At 39.5% G+C, this 22639-nt stretch overlaps 1 long non-coding RNA gene across 1 annotated transcript in view; it reads left to right on the forward strand.

Annotated features, from left to right (window-relative positions):
- Window positions 1-17314, forward strand: part of LOC121494617 — a 71334-nt gene extending 54020 nt beyond the window's left edge. The window contains exons 2-3 of the long non-coding RNA XR_005988829.1: window positions 15430-15547; window positions 17090-17314. This is a non-coding gene — a long non-coding RNA (uncharacterized LOC121494617). The remainder of the gene's footprint in view (window positions 1-15429; window positions 15548-17089) is intronic.
- Window positions 17315-22639: the final 5325 nt, after the last annotated feature.

Genomic DNA, 22639 nt, shown 5'->3' on the forward strand with positions numbered 1-22639 from the left:
GATACACTGTACAGATGATCATTTCTTTAACTTATTTTACAAAAGAAAATGAGGTTAATTTGATCTAATTTGCATGTATTTACTTTGTGGGTGAGTTCATATTGACTGCTAGAGACCACAGTCTTTTCTAAATGTTCATAGTCCATACGTTTGAAAATACATTCCAGAATTTTTCCAAGGATCAAGTTCAAGTTTGTCAGTCAATAATGATCATAATCCACTTTTTATCAATTGCAACACTTGCCCATCAGGAGACTTACCAGATCTGAGTTCCTTTAGCATCTCTCATCCTACTGGCTCTCCTGTCTTGGGGATCTTTTTCCTTCTCCTTTTATTTTGAAAGAATTTCAAACATACAAAACAGTTGCGAGAATACTAGTTTTTAAAAAGGTTTTTTTTTGGGGGGGTGGCATCTGGGTGGCTCAGTTAGTTGAGTGTCTGCCTTTGGCTTGGGTCATGATCTCAGGGTCCTAGGATAGAGCCCTGGGTCAGGCTCCCTACTCAATGGGGAGTCTACTTCTCCCTCTCCTTCTGCCCCTATAGTATATTCAATAACAAAAATCAAGAAAATGCAAAACATTTTGAAGAAGGAAATAAAGATCACCACAGTTAATATGTTGGTTATATCTTTGTAGACAGAATTTGTAGTATTAATAGTAAATACTATGTTTTTCTTTTGTGTGAGATTTGTGTTTGAGCTTTGTTTAAGGTACATTTCACTGTAGGAATTTTTTTTAAAGATTTTATTTATTTATTCATGAGATACACAGAGAGAGGGAGAGAGAGGCAGAGACAGAGGCCGAGGGAGAAGCAGGCTCCATGCAGGGAGCCCGACATGGGACTTGATCCCGGGACTCCAGGATCACACCCTGGGCCGAAGGCAGGCTCCAAACCACTGAGCCACCCAGGGACCCCCCTCACTGTAGGAATTTAAATTTGTTCTGTGATTGAATTCATCCATCTTCTCTTTTTCTGGGTCTCTGGGATTTACATACTTAGAAGACCCTTCCACCAACATTCACACCTAAAGAATATAAAAACATCCTCCTGTTATGTTTTCTAGTTGTCTTTCGTCTTTGTTTTTTACACTTAAATTTTAAGGCATCTGGGATCAATCATGGTGAAAGGGGAGTCCCTCTACCCTCAATGATGCAGTACTTTCTCCACCACCATTTACACATAACTCATCTCTTTCTTACTAATTTGAAGTGCTACTTTAATCGTAAACTAAACTTCCCTCTGTAACTGGATCATTTTCTCTACATTCTGTTAGCTCTCTGCATTTCAAATTTCTGCTGGCACTTGTAGCTTTACCATCCTGTTCTAATGGTTACATCTTTAGAATATGCTTTACCACGAGCAAGGGCAAATGCCCCTTTACGACATTAAAAACAATTCTTGGCATTCATTGCCCATCTGGTCATAACTTTTTTCTCTTTTGAAACATTGGTTATAGAAAATTGTATGTAAACATAGTAAACTAATTGAAACTATACCCCAAAGAATAACAATAACAAAAGCCTTTTGATAAGCATTGTTCTAGACAACAGCACCATGTACTTGTTTTGATAAATGTACACAATGTTTGCCAAAGGGAAACTTCCTTTTCTGTAACTTGGTTTGATGCTTTGACAGCTGATAGACATAGTCAATCATACCAGTCAATCATAGCTGATAGATGGTCAATAACATAGACCATCACTTCTGGTGTCTGCATGGTACAGTGCATGGAGTGTAATTTACATAACTGCTTCTCACTGATCTCATACCATTTCGGTTCTTTCCTTTTTTTCTGTTCTCTTATAAATATGGTGACAAATTTCCTTTTACATCCAGCTTTTGAGCTTCTAATAATTTTCTTCTTCTGATGTATTCTTAGAAGTAGGATTTCTTGGGCAAAAGGTGTACATACTTTTCTTGGTTTTACACTTTTTTATAGTTTTTTTTTAAGTTTTAATTTTAATTCCAGCTAGTTAATACATGGGGTAATGTCAGTTTTAGGTGTATAATATATTCTGTATATCACCCGATGCTCATCACAAATCCACTTCTTAATCCCTATCACCTATTTCACCCATTTTCCACTCATCTCACCTCTGCTAACCATCATTGTGTTCTCTATAGTTAAGGAGACTGTTTTTTGGTTTGCTCCATTCTCTTTTTTCCCCTTTGCTTGTTTGTTTTGTGTCTTAAATTCCACATATGAGTGAAAGCATATAGTATTTGGTTTTCTATGACTGACTTATTTCACTTAACATTATACCGTCTAGCTCCATCCATGTCATGGCAAATGGCAAGATTTCATTCTTTTTTATGGCTGAGTAATATTCTAATATATATATGTAGTGGAGGGATCCCTGGGTGGCGCAGCGGTTTGGCACCTGCCTTTGGCCCAGGGCGCGATCCTGGAGACCCAGGATCGAGTCCCACATCAGGCTTCCGGTGCATGGAGCCTGCTTCTCCCTCCGCCTGTGTCTCTGCCTCTATCTCTCTCTCTGTGACTATCATAAAAATTAAAAAAAAAATTATATATGTAGTGGAATATACACACACATATATAATGGCATATATACATATATGCACACACCACATCTTCTTACCCATTTATTAATTGATGGACACTTGAGCTACTTCCATAGTTGGACTGTTATAAATAATGCTGCTATAAGTATAGGGGTGTGTGTATCCCTTTGAATTAGTGTTTTTGTATTCTCTGGGTAAATATGCAATAATACGATTGCTGGTTTGTATTTTTAGAGTAGAGTAGTTGTATTTTTAACTTTTTGAGGAACCTCCATACTGTTTTCCACAGTGGCTGCCCCAGTTTGCATTCCCATCCACAGAGCATGAGGGTTCCTTTTTCTCCAGATCCTCACCAACACCTGTTGTTTCCTTTGTGTTGTTGATTTTAGCCATTCTGACAGGTGTGAGGTGATATCTCATTGTAGTTTTGATTTGCATTTCCCTGATGATGAGTGATGATGAGTATCTTTTCATGTGTTTATTAGTCATCTGGATGTCTTCTTTGGAGAAATGTCTGTTCATGTCTTCTGCCCATTTTAAAATTGGATTATTTATTTTGGGGGTGTTGAGTTATAGAAGTTCTTTATATGTTTTGGATACGAACCCTTTATTGGATATGTCATTTGCAAATATCTTCTCCCATTCCATAGATTTCCTTTTAGCTTTGTTGATTGTTTCCTTCACTGTGAAGAAGCTTTTAATGATGATGTAGTCCCAATAGTGTATTTTTGCTTTTGTTTCTCTTGCTAGGAGATATATCTAGAAAAAAAGCTTCTGTGGTTGATGTCAAAGAAGTTACTGCCTGTGTTCTCTTCTAGGGTTTTTATGATTTCAGGTCTCACATTTAGATCTTTATTCCATTTTGAATTTATTTTTGTGTATGGCGTAAGAAGGTTGTTTCTTTCTTTGTATATTATTATCTAGTTTCCCCAACACCATTTGTTAAAGAAACTTCCTTTTCTGATGGGATATTTTTAAGGTGTGCTCTTACGCTCAGAGTTTTTCCCAGCAGCCTGCATGCACAGAGTGTGAGACCACCCAACATCTGCATCTTGGCCAGCTGCGGACTTTGTGGTCTTTCATCTGCGCTATTCTGTTAGGTGAGAATTATTATTCTGATTTTATTTTTGCTTTGTATTTTTAATAAAGTTAAACATCTTTGCATATGATTACTGTTCATCTGTATTCTTTTGTAACTTTTCTTGTCCAATTACCTTGCCTATTTTCCTTGTATGGGTTTACTTTATTTTATTATTGGCTTGAGATAGAAATGATGTTAAACATTATTTTTTTTTCCTGTAATACATTACAAATATTCTCCCCCTCCCCCTTTGTCTTTCAGCTTCATGGAGTTCTTAAAAGTTCTTTTGTTTTCTGGGTTTTGCAATATTGTTAGAAATGTTTTTCCCAATCCCAAGATTATTTTTTAAAAATGCATCAATATTTCTTCTAGTGTGTTTATGGCTTTGTCTATTTAAAATCCTTAAATTTGTGACCCATTTGGGATTTATTTTGGTGTCAAGAATGACGTGGGGATCCAGATTTATTATTATTTTTCCCCAAGTGTTGAGTTAGTTATTCCAATTCTATTTATTGATCACTCCATCTGGAGTGTTCTGATTTGAAATTCTAACTTTCTCCTATATCAAATTTCCTTATTTACTTGTGTCCATTTCTGTACTTTCTTTTTTCCTACCGGGCTGTCTGTTTGTCCTGTCACAGTAACATAATGTTTTAATTCTCCTAGCTTTATAATGTTCTTATTTAACTCATGCTGGGATAAGTTTCTCTTCATTTTCAATATTTTCTTGACTATCCTTATGTAACTTTTTCTCTTCAATTTTAGCATCATTTTGGCAGGTGTCCAAGAAAAAGCACTTTGTAATTTTATTTAGAATTGCAAAAAAGCCCAATATATTATTTGGGGAAACAAAATAATTTTATCATGTTGAGTATTTTGTCCAAGATTCAGGCATGCCTTTCCATTTGTTGCAGACTTCCATTATGTCTTTTGGTAGCATTATATCTTTCCTCATGAAAAATGCCTCTAGTTCTTGGCCTGGGTGGATCTCACTAAGGGGAACATCCCATGTGTCATGCGCCTTAGAAAAAATTTAAGATTTCTTTTTTTTTAATTTAAGATTTTTAAAGTCAATTTGGACCATCACTAATTTTTCCATACATGCAGACTTTATTTTTTAAAGATTTTATTTATTTATTTGAGAGAGGGAGAGAAAGCATGAGCAGGGAGAGGGGTAAAGGGAGGGGCAGAGAGAAAAGCAGGCTCCCCACTGAGCAGGGGGCCCAATGCGAGGCTCAATCCCGAGAACTCTGGATCATGACCTGAGCCAGAGGCAGATGCTTAAACCACTGAGCCACCCAGGAGACCCCTACATACAGACTTTAGAACCCAACCCAAGTGAGTACAAGATCATGCATGCTGTTCCAGTGACTTCTGGAGGGCCAAGTGGACTAGAGGCATTTTCATTCTTGTTTTTATTTTTGTGTTTGTTTGTTTTGAAATAACTAAACAGAGTACAATTGGGGAAAATAGTGTTCTATTTGGATACCATTTAACCAGAAGTACTTCTGTAGTTTTTGGTGGTATATAACTTGTCATCCTTGGTTTCTGGGAACTTGCTACAGAAGTACTGGGACTTTGGAGGACAGGTGTCTGTTAAATTTTGAACCGGGGCAAATTTGTTATACTCCAAGTGAGTCCATATGCCGCTGTAAGCATATGATCAGGTTGTAAAATGCAAGATACCGCTTTTTACCAATAAGAGTTAAAGGGTGTCTGGTAACCTTGGTTGGTGCCAAAAAAAAAAAAAAAAAAAAAGCTTTCCCTGGAACCTTTCAAAACTTTTCCATATTAGGGCAGGTCCAGTCACAAGCTTCGCTCAAAGACTCAAGTGTTGTAGGGTGAATAGTGAGATAACCGTGGACTCTTTTATGGACCTGTGAGACTTTGTTCAACTGAAAAAGTGTTTTCACTGTAATTATTTCTGACCTGTTTTGTGGTTTCCTACCCGCCCCCTGCCTTGATCCTTTATTTGCTCCAGTGTATTATAGCCTTAAAGAGGTTACTGAGGAGGGGAGGGGTAGCCAATTTAGGGCCAGGAAGGTGGGATTTAAATATAACTGTGTAGCTGACAAAATGATTTATTACTTTGTAGGTCATTGGAAAAAAGCAGAATTTCTCAAACTGTGTTCCATGGGCTGATATTAATCATACAAATGCCCTAAGCACAAAAAGTTCTCAGGGTTCCAGGGCCAAGTTGGCTTAGGAAATGCTGCCTGCTAATTCCCCTCTCAGAGCTCTACAATGTGCATTAGCATATTAAAAGTTCTGAGAAGTACAGCAGGAAAGAATCCAGTTTTAATTCTGCTGTGTGATTAAGCAAGTATATTAGTGCAAGGGGTGGTTTCCTTTTAGGCCAAACGAGTTTCCCTTAACACCAGCTTTGGAAGGGCTAGAGGAAATTTAATGGAATTTACCCCCACTTTTGTCAGAGGGTCCCAGCAGCCCACTAAAATGTGTGTCAGTGTCAGATTAGGCTAGATTTTAAATAAAATGCAGTCAAAATCAAATTCCACTGAAATATAACTTTGCTTATTTATTCATAATATCAGTGGTATATTTAAGTGCATTAGACATGGTAAATGGTGGACCTTTTAAATCACATGACACTTTCAGAAAATGACCTTCTAATGTATTCATTGATTAATTTATTCAAGTAATAGGCATTAAAGGACTCCGGAATCTTAAACACTGTGCTGAGAGTGAAGAGTGGGAGATACTTTCGAGTCTGGGAGTGGTAAGGAATAAGAGAACTCAGAGAATATGAGAAACTCATATCATTTGTGTGGCTCCTGGCTGGCTAATCCTTGGGTAGAATTCTATCATCAGCTTTCAGTGGCTGTGGGAGGAGAAGTTCCAGCTTGAGCCTGGGAGGGGAGGTGGCTCAAGCCAGAAAGTAGGTCACCTTTCTTTATTGAGGCCTCTGAGGGTTTTGCCAGGGACACTGACACTCACGAATGAAATTCTGACATGCATCAGTTAGTTCACAATGATGACACTGCTGCATAACAAACCACCTCAAAACTCACTTACTTAAAACAATATTCATTTATTATCACAGATTGGCTTTGGGTTGATCCAATCCAGGCTCAGCAGGTGGCCCTGCTTCAGGTGGCAGACGGGGCAGCTCTGCTTCCTACTTCCAGTCTGTGAGTCAACTGGAGCATCTCTGGATACGTGTCTCTCATCTTCTTTGGGCCAGAGGACTCATCAGGAATGTTCTTCCTATGGCTGTTCTTCCTGTGGCTGTGACAGAGGGAAAGATAGCAGCCCAACCATGCAAGCACTTTCAAGCCTTTGCTTGCATCTCATCTGCTAACATCCCCTCAACCAAAGCATGTCAAAGGATAGGAAAGTATACCCGACTCCTACTGGGTGGAAGTTATATAGCAACAGGTGTGGATGTCTACTCTTGTAACTGGGGAGCAAGTAAATAGCTAGAACAATAATCCAGTCTGACACATCATGCGAAGGGCCCCCTCTAGGACGGGGAGTGATGATGCCAGCTCCCCTTCTGAATGTAAATTCCACTCAAGGTATCTGAGCCCTGAGTTCTGGCTCTTGGATATGAAAGTCTGCCTGCATCCAATGAGACCTGAGAGCTGGCAGCTGACTTTGAATAACATATAGCAGCCCAGGAATAGAAATTTGGCCAGATGAGCAGACCGATCCCCCAGCCTGTATATTCTAGTCATGTAGACCTCCTCTTTTTCAAACCCGGACCCTGGCTGTAGCCAGCACAAACAGTGCCATTGTGGAGGTTGGAAGAAGGAGGTTCATGAGCCCTTCTTTAGGGAACCACTGGACGATGCACTCCAACCACCAAGAGATGGCAGAGGAAAGTTCACAAAAGGATTGAACACTGGAAATATTTGACAAGAGACATAAGGCAAAAGCAAAGAAGGGGACAAGATGAATGGAATTGAGTGTGGGGTAGACAGTGCAAAATGGCCTTTCTTCCACACTGACTCTGTAACTGGCTTGGCCACATGACTTGTTTGGTCAATAGAGTGAGAGTAGGTGTAGTGCAAGTGGAGACTTGAAAAGTGCTGGGGTGTTGGGACTTGCCTCTCTTGCTCCAGAAGTGTTTCTGCTGCATCTGAACAAGCCCAGACTAGCTTACTGGATGACTAGAGGTGTATAGCTGTTGCCTCAGCTGACATCCAGCCACTGCCAGACCCCTGAGTGAGGCCCCTCAGGACCAATCTTACTGCCAGTCCCTCAATTAGACCATGTCGCCAAACTGGCCCTGAGGAGCTGGCTGCCTGGCCAACCCACAGGACTGTGACAAATAATGAAGTTTCATTGCTTTAAGCCTCTCTATTCTGAGGTGTTTTGTTAAACAGAGAGAACTAAATGATACATTATGTAATTGTTATATGCCCTGGCAATGTATAAATAAGATAGCATAAGCTTGTGGATTGCCTTGCCTTTAATGCTGACAAACGTGTTGTCCAAATTTAAGAATATTTAAGAATAAAAAAGATAAACATTAAGAAAAACAGTATTATTGACTAAAATTGGGTAGGAAAAGATAGGAAGAGGTGAAGGAAGAAGAGACAGGGATCCCCGGGTGGCTCAGTGGTTTAGTGCCTGCCTTCAGCCCAGGGTGTGATCCTGGAGACCTGGGATTGAGTCCCACATCAGGTTCCCTGCATGAAGCCTGCTTCTCCCTCTGCCTGTGTCTCTGCCTCTCTCTCTCTCTGTGTCTCTCATGAATAAATAAATAAACTCTTTTTAAAAAAAAAAAAAAAGGAAGAAGAGACAGAAGCTAATTCTATTGTTCACTTTTTAGACAAAGATGACGTGACAGGTGTTATATAAACATATAAATGTAGAGATAACTGCTAGAACAGAGCACAAATCTGCCTTAATAGATGAAGCACTGCAATAAAACATAGAGAAAATATATCACATATATATTAAGATATATACCAAATTTTATTAGACCTTAAGATTGTATCAACTGTAAGATCACTATGATTTTAATCATCACTGTTGCCAGTTAAACCATGAGGCCCCTCAGCTATAAGACACATCCCAATTTCAAAAATGTTAAAATGGGAAAAAGGTGACCAGGAATTTCTACAATGCAGCATTTAATAACAGAAAAACATATAAAATATGACAAAATAAAGACCAAACACATGTCATACTAATAAATGTAAATGTAATTCTCCCATTAGAAGAAAAAGTTCTTCATATTGAATCACAAAGCAAACTAGAAAAACAAACTACTTGTAACAACATGGATGGACCTAGAGGGTATATGCTAAGTGAAATAAGTCAGTCCGAGAAAGACAAATAACACAAGATTTCGCCCATACTTGGAATTTAAGAAACAAAATGAATGTATAAACAAAGGAAAAAAGAGACAAAAAAACAGACTCTTAAACACAGAGAACAAGCTGATGGTTACCAGAGGTGGGTGGGAGGAGCAATGAAGTAGGTGAAGGGGATTTAGAGTACACTTATGATGATGAGCCCTGAGTAAAATACAGAATTGTTGAATCACTATGTAATCACTAATATAACACTGTGTGTTAATTGTACTTCAACTTTAAAAAAGAAATAAAGAGCATAGACAAAGACACACCATCAAAAAAAAGTGGGGGTAAGGGGGAATCATAATCCTAGTATAAAACAAGGTGTAATTCAGGCCCCAAAGTGTTAAACAAGACAAAAGCTGGCACCTTATCATGCCACAGACCACCATGGAAATACAACAGTTACACATATCAGTGCATTGAATCATAGTATCTTTCATTAAGCATGAACTAAGGAGACATAAGGAGAAATAGACAAACATGCTAATCATAGGCCTTGACTCATTTATTTCAGTGGAAGACAGATAAAGCTGACAAAAAATTGTTATATCAACTCCATTAAATATTTTGTGGCCATTGCAAATGAAGATTATATAGTTCTAGAGGAAAAGTGTGCAACATATGAGAAAAAATACATCACATGTGTATAACTATGTTATCTCGTTATAGCTTGCAAATTGGGTGTTCAGAGGTGTGTAAAGATTGGAAGAGCCGTAGGGAAGTGTGATGCGTTGTTTGAGCAAAAAGAATTGTGAATTTATAGATTTTATCAAATTGTTTTGGTAATTTCAGTACTTTAAGGGAAATGCTAATTAATTATTTAGCACAAATCTGCATATTCCTTGTAGAGAACAGCTATGGCAACACTGGCCCATGTGAGGGTACCTGTGGAGACATCCAAAACATGAAACACAGTCATTTACGAATTAATTCATCATATGACTAACCCCAGAGCATCTGAGTTAAAACCAAATTTAGGGCAGCCTGGGTGGTTCAGCGGTTTGGCACCGCCTTCAGCCCGGGGTGCGATCCTGGAGACCCGGGATCGAGTCCCACGTCAGGCTCCCTGCATGGAGCTTGCTTCTCCCTCTGCCTGTGTCTCTGCCTCTCTCTGTCTCTCTCTGTGTCTTTCATGAATAAATAAATAAAATCTTAAAAAAAACAAAAACCAAATTTAAAAGGTTAGGCTTAATAAAGACAGTGTAATCAGAACACTGAGTGGGACATTTGGTGGTTGCTTTCTGTGCTCTAAGCATTAGCTTTGACATGTGACAAATAATTCCTACCAACCATTCTTTCACTGCAATCCGTAACACTTAGCTAAAAGAACGTAAGTATCTGAAACAAATAGTATCTGATTCTTACGTTCCCTGAGAATCAGAGATTTGCAGGGGCACAGGATAGGGAGGGATGAAGGGGACAATAATGAAATTCTGCAGAATTGTTGGTTTCAAACAAGGAAACTAAGACAACAGATTTTTGAAACCACTCACTATGGTCACTCAGCTACGTGGAAGCAGAGTTAAGATTAGAACAAAATTACTGCCTTCCAGAAAGAAAAATGCTAAATTTCTTCCAGCTCCACCACCTGAATATTCATTCGACTTAAAATGAGGCATAGTTTAAGATAAATGTTATAGTTCATGTAATATACTATATTTGTGTTAATATCCTCATATATTTTTTATTTTTCTTAGCCTTTAAGAAGTCTTGTGTGGAAGTCTCATACCTTAGTCTTTTTTTTTTTTTTTTAAGATTTTATTTATTTATTCATGAGAGACACACAGAGAGGCAGAGACACAGGCAGAGGGAGAAAGAAGCAGGCTCCATGCAGGGAGCCCGATGTGGGACTTGATCCTGATTCCGATCCCAGGTTCACTCCCTGAGCCAAAGGCAGACGTCCAACCGCTGAGCCACCCAGGCGTCCCTACCTTAGTCTTTCATACCTTCACACGGTTGCTCTTCCCACAACATGATGTCAGTACAGTAGCAGACTTTGTTATTAGCTCTGTCTCCTGGCCGCGGGTCCCCTTGTACGTGGCAGCTGTTTTGCCCACCTTCTTTCCTAACTGGGAGTGTGCCCAGTCAGCCGTGGAAAACAAAACCCAAGAAGCACAAAATCTATCAGTCGCATACATTTATTTAAAAATAACAATGCATGCTGGGCTTCTTATGTTAAAAATCTCTGTACACATGTTTCAAAGCCAAAGTGCACCGAATTTCCAAAATAAAGCATGTGGAAACATTAGGAGGCGTGAGTGCACTCAACAAACTGATGGTCCCCAAAGCCAGATGTGAGGCTAGAATGCTGTGGAGAGATGCGACAGTGGTTTCCAAGCTAAACAAATTTTCAAAAACAGTAAACAGGGTGAGTGGATAAGATCTTGGGTCAACAGAGGGAACCAGGGAAGAATCTAAGCATGGCCTGTGAAGGGAAGTCTTTGAATGAATGCTTAAAGATTTGAGTTATATATGTTTATTCAAAAATACTTTAAAGCACCTGTAATGTGCCCAGTGTTGCATAGAATGGGTTGTTAATGTTGTCAATTGTCTATATGTTTATTTCCATCTTATAGATTCTTTGTAATAAATCTTCAGTCCCGGTATTGACTGGCTACAGCAGGTACCCAGAATATATCTAGGACCTTCCTGACTGCCTACCTGAAACATGCCTTTTTTTTTTTTTTTTTAAGATTTTGATCTATTCTTTTGAGAGAGAGAAAGAGAGAGAGAGAGAGAGCATGATTGGGGGAAGACAGAAGCAGAGGAAGAAACAGTCTCCCTGCTGAGCAGGGAGCCCCATGCAGGGCTCAATCCCAGGACTCTGGGACCATGACCTGAACTGAAGGCAAATGCTTAACCCACTGAGCCACCCAGGCGTCCCCTGGAACATGCCTTTTTATTTGTCTATTTAACCTCAGCTGGAGATTAGAAATGGGCCATCATTCAGTACCACTTCAAGTGTAAGATATATATATATATATATATATATATATATATATATATATATATAAAATCTGTTTTTCATATTTTGTATTGAAGAGCTGTTTTGAGTGTTGAATTGTCATTGCTGTTCCTCTATTAGGGCATATTATCCAGAGTATTTTCTGTTTTGTTAAAATGCAATACAAGTCAACAGCTATTCAGGGGTTTCTAATTTCTCATGTTGTATTTGGTCTTCAATAGAATACATTCCTATGTTTAGAAGCCATTGTTCTGTTTCATATTATGTTATATGGTGTTTGTATTTCGAGACCTTTTTGAGCTTTTCTTTGAATTTCACTTATCTCCAAATAATGGCTGTTTTGTAATTCCTGTGTCTCAGGAAAGGCTCAGGATGGAAGGAGAGAGGTAAAGGATAGCGTGTCATCTTGAATGGGACCAGCTGTAGGACATGCTGGTGAGAAAGAGGAGACTGGGACCTGAGACAGAAGCTCAGCTATAGGATGGCCCAGAGGGAGACAGCCAGGAAGTTAGTTTTCAGTGTTCAGTTATGTAGGTAATTTTGAGCTCTCCTATTTTCGTGTGGATATTTACTTATTCAACAGACTTCCATTGTGGTCACGATGGAGTAGCTGGTATTAGATATAACCTCCTACCACTAATAACTATTTTAAAAATGGACAAAACTTGGGACACCTGGGTGGCTTAGTGGTTTAGCATCTGCCTTCGGCTCAGGTTGTGATCCCGGGGTCCTGGGATCGAGTTCCACATCAGGCTCCCCTCAGGGAGCTTCTCCCTCTGCCTGTGTCTCTGCCTCTCTCTCTGTGTCTCTCATGAATAAATAAATAAAATCTTTTTTTAAGATTAAAAAAAAAATCTTAAAGAAAGAGAGAGAGAGAGAGATAAAGAGAGAGAGAGAGAAAGAGAGAGGCAAAGACACAGGCAGAGGGAGAAGCAGGCTCCATGCAGGGAGCCTGACATGAGACTTGATCCCAGGACCCCAGGATCATGCCTTGGGCCAAAGGCAGATGCTTAACCGCTGAGCCACCCAGGTGTCCCTAAATAAAATATTTTTTAAAAAATGGACAAAACTTAAGTAATACTTCTCAGGCACTGGACAGTGAGTAGCTTAGAGCCATGATCTCTGAGCCAAGGGAAGCCCTTGAGATGACCTTCACGTTTACCCTGGGCTTCCACCTGGGCATAATTCGCAAATCACAGTGCAGGAAAATAATACCCTAACTACATAATTTTTTTGTGGTGAGAACACTTAGGATCTACTTTCTTAGCAAATTTCAAGTTTCAAGTACATAACACAGTGTTATAAGCTGTAGTCCCCATGCTGAATGTTGGCTCTCCAGGACTCAGTCTCGCAAGCTGGAGGCTTCCACCTTCCACCAATATCTCCAAACTTCCCCTGGACCTCAGCCCCTTGTGACTGTCACTCTACTCACTGTTTCTCTGGGTTCTGGTTTTTAGATCCCACATATCAGTAAGATCATACAGTATTTGTCTTTCTCTGTCTGACTTGTCTCCTTAGCATCATGTCCTCCAGGTCCATCCATGTTGTCACAAAGGACAGCATTGCCTGCTTTCTCATGGCTGAATAGAATTCTTTGGTATGAATGCCACATCTCTGTGATCCATTCGCCCTTTGATGGATGCTTAGGTTGTCTCAGTGTCTTGCCTACTATGAATCTTGTTGTGATGAACGTGAGGCGTTGAATTGTCAAATTCAAGAGATATCTCTGAGATCGCTCCCCCTTCTTGTCACAGTTTTGAAATAGTAATTTTACTTTTCTCTCTGTTTATAAAATTGTTTCCCTCTTCCCTGGTTTTATTGATGTATAACTGACATACAGCACTGTGTCAGTTTAGGTTATTGTAGCATCATTGTTTGACTTACATATTTTGTGAAATGGTGACTACTATAAGTTTAGTTAGCAACAGTCATCTCATAGAGACACAATAAAAAGAGAAAGCAAAAAGAGAAAAGAAAATAATTTCCCCTTGTGATGAAAACCATTAGGACATACTCTCTTAACACCTTTCCTGTATATTACATGGCAGTGTTGGCTGTAGTTGTCATGTTGTACATCATGTCCCCAGGACTTATTCATCTTAAAATTACAAGTTTCTACCTTTCCACCACCTTCTCCTATCCTCTCTCCCCCTGCCCTCTGCCTCTGGGGACCACAAGTCTAATCTCTCTTTTTCTATAAGTTTGGAGACTTGTTTTGTTTTTAGACTACACATAAAAAGAGATCATACAGGGCAGCCCGGGTGGCTCAGCGGTTTAGCGCCGCCTTCAGCCCAGGGTGTGATCCTGGAGACCCGGGATCAAGCCCCATGTCAGCTCCCTGCATGGAGCCTGCTTCTCCCTCTGCCTGTGTCTCTGCCTCTCTCTCTCTCTCTCTCTCTGTCTCTCATGAATAAATAAATAAAATCTTTTTTTTAAAAAAAAGACCATACAGTATTAGTCTTTCTCTGCCTTCTTCACTTAGTGTAATATCCTCAGAGTCCATCATGTTGTTACAAATGGCAAGATTTCCTTGTTTTCTGTGGCTGAATAGTATTCTGTGTGTGTGTACATGTGTGTATATACGTATATATATATATACACACATTTATATATAAGTTGTGTGTATATATATTGTGTATACATCGTGTGTATATATATATATATGTGTGTGTATATCTATATCTATATCTATATATCTCACTACTTCGTTATCCATTCATCCTCCAGTGGACACTTAGGTTGTTTCCATGTCTTGGTTATCATAAATAATGCTACAATGATATCTTTTCAAGTTAGTGATTTCATTTCCTTTGGATATATTCCCAGAAGTGGGATTGCTGGATCATATGGTGGTTCTATATTTAATTTTGTGAGGAAACTCCATACTTTTTTCCCTAGTGGCTGCACCTGTTTACATTCCCATCCACAGTGTACGAGGGCTCTTTCCTCTGCTGCATCCATGCCAGCATGCGTTATCTTTTGTCTTCCTGATGATGGCCATTCTGACAGGTGTGAGGTGGTATCTCATTTTGGCTTTGGTTTGCACCTTTCCCTGATGTTGAACATCTTTTCATGTACTTGTTGGCCTTTTGTGTATCTTCTTTGAAAAAAATGTTTATCTGGGTGTTTTGTCCATTTTTAATTGGATGATGTTGATGATGATGATGATTAGCTATTATCACTCCCTTTTTAAAGCCATTGCCCGGGGGCACTGGACTGGCTCAGTTGGTAGAACACAAGACTCTTGATCTTAGGGTTGTGAGTTTGAGCCCCATCTTCGGTGTAGAGATTACTTTAGAATAAAATCTTAAAAAAAAAACAACAATAAAACTGTAGCCCAAATATGATTTCCCATAGCATAGCCAAAGCAGGACAGAGATTTTTTTTTAAAGACCTTTTTAAATACCAAGGAGAACAAAAGAGAAAATCAGAAATATATAAGAAGCACAAAAAGAGTTTGGCTTACAAAAGATAGATCTTAGTGAACTTGATTGGGACACAGGCCTTGTGCCACTCACTTCTTTCCTCCCCAGCCTCCAGAGACTGATACAACCAGACAGGCTCTTGACATGGCTTCTGATTTCTCTGCTCTTGGCTGTGTCTACACGAAAGGCATCACCAACGGCCCACAGACTCAGCCTCTCAGACATGGTAAGTCGCTCATTGGTCAAGAGACTGATTCTGTTATCTGTCTTTATAAAGTCCTTCTTCTTGGTTCTTGTTTCTGGACTGATAGACTCTTCTCAGTCCCCAGATAATAGGCAGATTTCAGATAACTGACATAATGGATTATCTCTTCAAGTCAGACCCAGTCCAACATGTAACATTGCCTATGCACGTACTAACCCCAGCCCCAATGCAACAGAGGTTATGAGTTCATCATAGTTGTGAGTCCTTCTACAAACATTTAGTTGAAATGTGAACCTGCTGGGGTTTTTTTTCTCCCATATGTTCTCTGCTTCTATTTTGCCTGGTGTAGTTATCTATGGCTGCATAACAAGGCACCCCAAAACTGGCCTAAAAAGTAGCAAAAGTCTGAGTTGGGGGGTTGACTGTGTCAGCTGGGTAGTCCCAGCTTGGGATCCCTTATGAGGTTGCAGGCAGTTGGTGACTGGGGCTGGGTTATCTTGAAAGCCTCTTTAGTACCACATGTGGCATCTGGGCTAGGACGAATGACTGGCAGTCCACATGCATCTGTCTCTGATCTTCCCACAAGTGGTCTCACCAGTATGAAGCCTTCTTACATGACCACTGAAGCTTCCATTCACCAGTAGCTTGTGAATCTCTGCATTTTCCATTCAGTACCATCACATGGGGATGAAAGGAAACTCTTAACACTCAGATAAATAGTGTGCAACCAGGACCATAGCCATTTAAATTCTGTATAATCAGGAAGAGAACTTTCACAAAGACATCTAGCATGCAAAATATAACCAGTCTTTGATTGGCTATCAGGTTTTCAGCATCATTGTACTACTTCCTGAGGAACAAACCTAGGAGGGAATAACTCTGGGCCTCCTGTGTTTGGGGAACTGGTGATGACCACCATGGAAGGTAGGAGGACAAGGTGTGTGAGTTAGGTTCTGACTGGATTTAACTCCCAGCACAACCACACCTGCTGTTGGCTCTGCAGCAAGTATCTCCAACCCCTCTTGGCCTATTTCCTCTCCTCTGAAAAATGAGAATCATAGTAGCACCTATCTCACGATTTTTGTGAAGCATAGATTAGATATTTCACCAAAAACATTTAGAACATCTGTCTATTACAGAATAACACTCAAAACAACAACAACAACAACAACAACAACAACAACAACAAAACGGTTAGCTATTATTACCATTCACACAAGATCTTAGAATTTTTGCCATGAAGCATCGGACTTCTACTGACAGGCTTTTGGCCTGACATCCCCATCTCTCAGAAAATGTTGATGTGAGTATACATGAGTAGACATAAATAGAAAGAAGAATAAAAATGTTCAGATGGATTTGACACAAAGACAATTCTCCTTTAGCAATTACAAAGCTATAAAAAGAATGAGAGCAGCTAGTGTTCTCAACACATTTCCAAACAACTTGGCTCAAGGATCAATTACAGTACAGACAAGTACCAAGTCCCCTGGAAGCTCCTTTGCACAGCTCTGTGAAAGTTTCAGGGCTGATTGCATTTTATTTTATTTTTATTTTTGGCAGCAAGAAAATTTGTCAAGCAGGAGTGTGAAAATTGGAATTGTCAAGACTGCAACAAAAAGCAAGCACATTTGACCATTTTGAGGAAGCATCAAGGTTGAGCTTCGCAGCTGCTGTCCTGGATAAAAGAAAACACAAGCCCCTGGCTAGAAAAAAAAAAAAAAAAAAGGAACCTAATTATGTCATGATGAGCTGGGAGAAAATGGCAAATAAAAATTGCAATGCAAAGCATGATGGATGCTATTTTGTCCATCGGAACTGCTGGAATGTAGTGGTAGAGCAGGGTGGCATAATAACTCTGTTTTCTTCTTTCCCAACTTGGCAAGCAAGCAGAAACACAGCGGCAGACCACATCTTTTTGTTTTGTATTTTTTTTCTCAACATAATTATGTCAGGTTTGCAGAATGGATTGTAGAGTCATCAATAATGAAAATAAAGCAGACATACCACTTTAAGGCACAAAGCTGTCATTCTATTGAGTAGGAATTTCTTGTTGCTTATTTATATTTTGAAAAATCCATGGGGGGCTTCTCTGAGGATAATTTACATTATGGCAAACCATCCATCTTTGAATATATGACTTCCAGGTAGTGTGGATTTTATTCACATCCGGTCAGCACTAATTACATTTTATACTATGATTTATGTCACAATCATGAAGATTCAATTCAAATCATCAATCAAGGAGACTCAATTTCTATTTGTTCTTCTGCAAAGTGTTCATTCTAGTGGTTTGGTTTGCTGGTAAGTTAATGGGTGTTCTGCATAGAGGTGGAAGGTGCATTCTGTTTTAATGGAGTATTTAGATTTCATATGTTTTCATAACCAAGAAATCAAAGTGATGATTCAGGTGTTTTAACAACCAAATTATTCATAGCATATACTTTTAATTAATTTACTGGGGGATTAATCATTTCCTTTTTTTAAAAAGATTTTTATTTACGTATTTGACAGAGAGAGAGAGAGAGAGAGCACAAGCTAGCACAAGCAGGGAGAGGAGGAGAGGGAGAAGCAGATTCCCCACTGAGAGGGGTTCAATTCCAGGACCCTGGGATCATGACCTGAGCCAAAGGCAAACATTTAACTGACTGAGTCACCCAGGCACCCCAATCATTTCTAATTTAACTGAATAACCTTAGATATACGGAGAATATATTTGGCATGCCACATTAAAAAAGTAACAACAACAAACTGTGTATGAGCCATTTTATTTAACAGAAATAACAAACATATATTAAATGTGTAGGTGTATGTTTTTATTTATTATAAGATTTATTGATTGATTGATTGATTTTATTTATTTATTCATGAGAGACATACAGAGAGGCAGAGACACAGGCAGAGGGAGAAGCAGACTCCATGCAGGGAGCCGGATGTGGGACTCAATCCTGGGACTCCAGGACCACACTCTGAGCTGAAGGCAGACGCTTAACCGCTGAGCCACCCAGACGTCCCTAGGTGTATGTTTTTAAAAGTAGCTTTGAAAAAAAAAATAAAAAATAAAAAAATAAAAGTAGCTTTGGAGTCCGGCATGTGGGGTGAATTGGCAGCTGGAAGACTGGAGGCATGGAGACCAGTTAAGACATTATTTCAATGGTTTGAGAAGGAGATGAGAGCACCCAACCCTAGGCAGTGGCACTCAGTTGGATGCAAAGGGACAGCCTTGGTGGCAATGACAAGGAGAGACCTCTGGGAGGAGCGATGATGAGCGGGGCAACAAGTCATGGGAAGTAAGTTCTGGAGGAGATGTTTTACACAAGGCTACACCGAAACTAATGTCTTCTTTCCAATATCATTTTCCTTCACTAAGAGCTGCTACCATCTTTATAAATCAAATTATCATTATTATAGTAGTACTTAAAAATTCTCTATAGGGGATCCCTGGGTGGCGCAGCAGTTTAGCGCCTGCCTTTGGCCCAGGGCGCGATCCTGGAGACCTGGGATCGAATCCCACGTCGGGCTCCCTGCATGGAGCCTGCTTCTCCCTCTGTCTATGTCTCTGCCTCTCTCTCTCTCTCTCTCTGTGTGTGACTATCATAAATTAAAAAAATAAAAAAAAATTCTCTATAGTTTTCACTGAGTGCTTTCTTCCGTGGTGAGTCTTTTATCAGTTCATTTATAACTCTGGAATTTAAAAAAAAATCACACATAGTTTTGTTGAGAATTTGTATATAAATTATTCATTATATATAGATATAGATATGTCTCAAATATACTTGCATATAAGGCAGAGAGAAGTTAAAGACCTAAGTAAGGGGGGAAATATACCATGCTTATAAATTGGAAGACTCAATTTAGTTAAAATGTAAAAGTTCCCCCAAACTGGTCTTTAGCTTTAATCTGATCTCAATTGAAAGCTCAGAAAAAAAATTGGCAAATGAATTCTAAAACCTATGTGGAGTGCAAAGAACACAGAGTAGCCAAAACAGCCTTTTAAAAAGTACAGCAAAGCTGAAGACCTCACATAGTCTGATTTCAGGACCTACTATAAAGCTAAAGTAATAAAAAAAAAAAAAACCCAGCATGATATTGGTGTAACAATGGACAAATGGATTATTGAAATTGATAACAGAGTCCAGAAACAGACTTACACATAGTTAATTGATTCTTCAGCAAACAGCACTGGAACCCACCTTCTATAATGGGCAAAAGACTTAAACAGGTACTTCAAAAAGGAGAAATGGAAATAGCCAATGAGCACATGAAGAGATGCTCACATCTTAGTCACCAAAGAAATGCAATTTGAAACCTGAAACGAGGTCCTGCTATGTATCCAACCACGGGGTGAATATTAAAAAAGATGGACAATATCAAGGGTTGACAAGGATATGGAGGAACTAGAAGTCTCATATATGACTGGTGGGAGTATTAAATGGTGTAACAACTTTGGAAAATTGGTGTTTTCCAATACAGTTAATGCAGTTCCCAGAAATGCTCACTTATAAGTGTTATCAAAGTAAAACAAAAATGTAGGTTCACATGAAGAAACACAGAAAAAAATAGTGAAAAACTGAAAACAACACAAATGTCCAAAAGTAGCAGAATAGATACACAATTTGCAGCATATCCATAGAATGGAAAAAATCATTAATAAAGAGGATCAAACCACTGGTACATATAACAGCATGAATGAATCTCAAAAATAGTATGAACAAAAATCTCAACAATAATGTGAGTAAAAGAAGCTAGATCCAAAAACAGTACATACACATGATTCCATTTATATGGTATTCTAGAAGAAGCAAAATGATCTACAGTGACAGAAATCAGAGAAGGGGTTACTCTGAGTGGGGAGAGTTGACTAGAAGGGGGTACAAGGGAATTTTCTGGGGGTGATGTTCTATATCTTGACCAAGTATTAGTTATATGTGGATATTTTTCAAAATGTATGGAATTGCACACTATGATCTGTGCATTTCACTGTATATAAATTTTAATTCTATGAAAAAAAAGGCAAAAGTTTCACCTAATATTTACATATGAAAGGTCTTTGGAAGTCTTCTGATGTTATGGGAGCGTCCATAACATACAAAGCACTAAAAACTACAATTCCACGTTATCAAAATTCAGAAAGCATGGATGTGACCAAAGCTGTTTCCAGGGCAATTTGTAACTCTTATTATTAAACATTTGTAAGTGTGTCAGTATCTTGGATGTCACCCCGTCCTCCCTTTGGCTGGTAACAAATCTTCAAACCTGCTTTCCCCTGGCAATATTTCTGTGGCTTAATAAGGGAGGAGGAATTACAATTCTCTTGATCACTGCTGACTTAAAGTCTCTGCTTCTACTGATTTTGTGATTTGTGTTCTAGATTTTTGATACCTTTGCTCTTTCAACACTGCTACTTTTCCTGGGATAACATCCATAAAACCAGCATGATGTTTTCACTCACAACCTTGAGTGAAAAGGTTGGTTGTGTGCAGATGTGCGGTTGTGTGTCCATATGGCTGAAATTTTGAAGCCATGGAGCAGTTTAATATTGCAACAGAACACATCAAATGGCGCACGCATACACTTCTGCGGATCTTTCATTGGTCACTTTTTACATTTGCTATCCAGTGTCTGGTCATATAGCTGGGCTCTCTCCTTTCTGCTTTTCCTCTTTCCCTCCTTGGCTTGCTGCAATCCCCAGTGCTCCTCCTCATTTAGTAGTTATTTGTAGTTTCCCTCCTCAATCTAGGCTGGACTCTGAGGTCTAACTCAGATGGTCATATGGTCCTCAGGTAATTTACGGGGATTGAGAGGGATTTCAAACTCACGAATATCCTCCCTTTCACTTACTGCCACACGAAGAAATATGGAAATCCCCCCCCCCCATCTCCCAACAGAAAGAAAGGTGGATGGAGTGTATAGCTATGCAGCCCTGGGAAGAAAGAAGGAGAATCTTTGAAAGTGGGACATCTCACACATCAGCACAGATTATAGAGGAGGCCAGAAAGGGCCATTTTCTAGAATTCTTTGATGCTTTGCCCAGAACATGAAGAAAATGACTCAATGCCTGTGAGAGGAGGACACATCTCTGTGAGGATGGTTGTCCCAGATACAACGCACTGAATAAATGCTCAGAAGAGAGAGTGATGGTCAGTGCCCTGGTAGGGGCTTTAGGCACCTCCAGCTACTTCAACATTGCCCCTCACCCACATGGCACATGCCTTCAAGTCACGCACAATTTAATACAGAACAACTCTTGGGCTATAGATTGTGGTTCAAGAGGGGAAGACAAATGAGTGTCAGGTCAGGTGGAAAAATATCAAGGGGAACTTATCCACACAATAGTGGAGCAAATAGAAGATCTGGACAGATGGATACCATCATTGGCATGAGCAAGATGTAAAGAAATGGCATGTAGCTATGCAAGTTTGTAACAACAAAAATGCACAAAATACTGCATAGAAATAACAAAGAACCTAGTCTGGAAGCAAACATAATCTAAGGAACAGAAAGAAACTTCCAGATGTTTTTCACAATAACTGAAAGGGTAGCAACTCAAAAAAAACTAGCTTGATACTGGTGTAATAAAATAATAGCGATGCAAAGGAAATTGTGGAAGAACAATGAGACTCCAAGCACCATTACAGATCTGACACATAATTTAGAAAGAGCCAGAAATCAAATTCCTAATATAGAAAAAAGTTCGAGATAATCACAGTAACGTCAGAGGAAAAATACAAAAAGACTAAAGCAATTAAGAAGGTGAAGGAGAGGTCCCTGAGTGGATCTGTCTGTTAAGCATCCAACTCTTGGTTGGCTCTGGTCATGGATCTGAGGGTTGTGGGGTGGAGCCTCACGTGGGGCACTGTGCTGGGCAGGGAGTCGCTTGGGAATTCTCTCCCTTTGCTCCTCCCCCACTCACTCTCTCACGTTCTCTCTTCCTCTACCTCTCTGAAATAAGTAAATAAATCTTTTTTTTTTTAATTTATGATAGTCACAGAGAGAGAGGGAGAGAGGCAGAGACATAGGCAGAGGGAGAAGCAGGCTCCATGCACCGGGAGCCCGATGTGGGATTCGATCCTGGGTCTCCAGCATCGCGCCCTGGGCCAAAGGCAGGCACCA

The sequence above is a fragment of the Vulpes lagopus genome, chromosome 7, assembly GCF_018345385.1.
Source record: "Vulpes lagopus strain Blue_001 chromosome 7, ASM1834538v1, whole genome shotgun sequence".
Taxonomy (NCBI): domain Eukaryota; kingdom Metazoa; phylum Chordata; class Mammalia; order Carnivora; family Canidae; genus Vulpes; species Vulpes lagopus.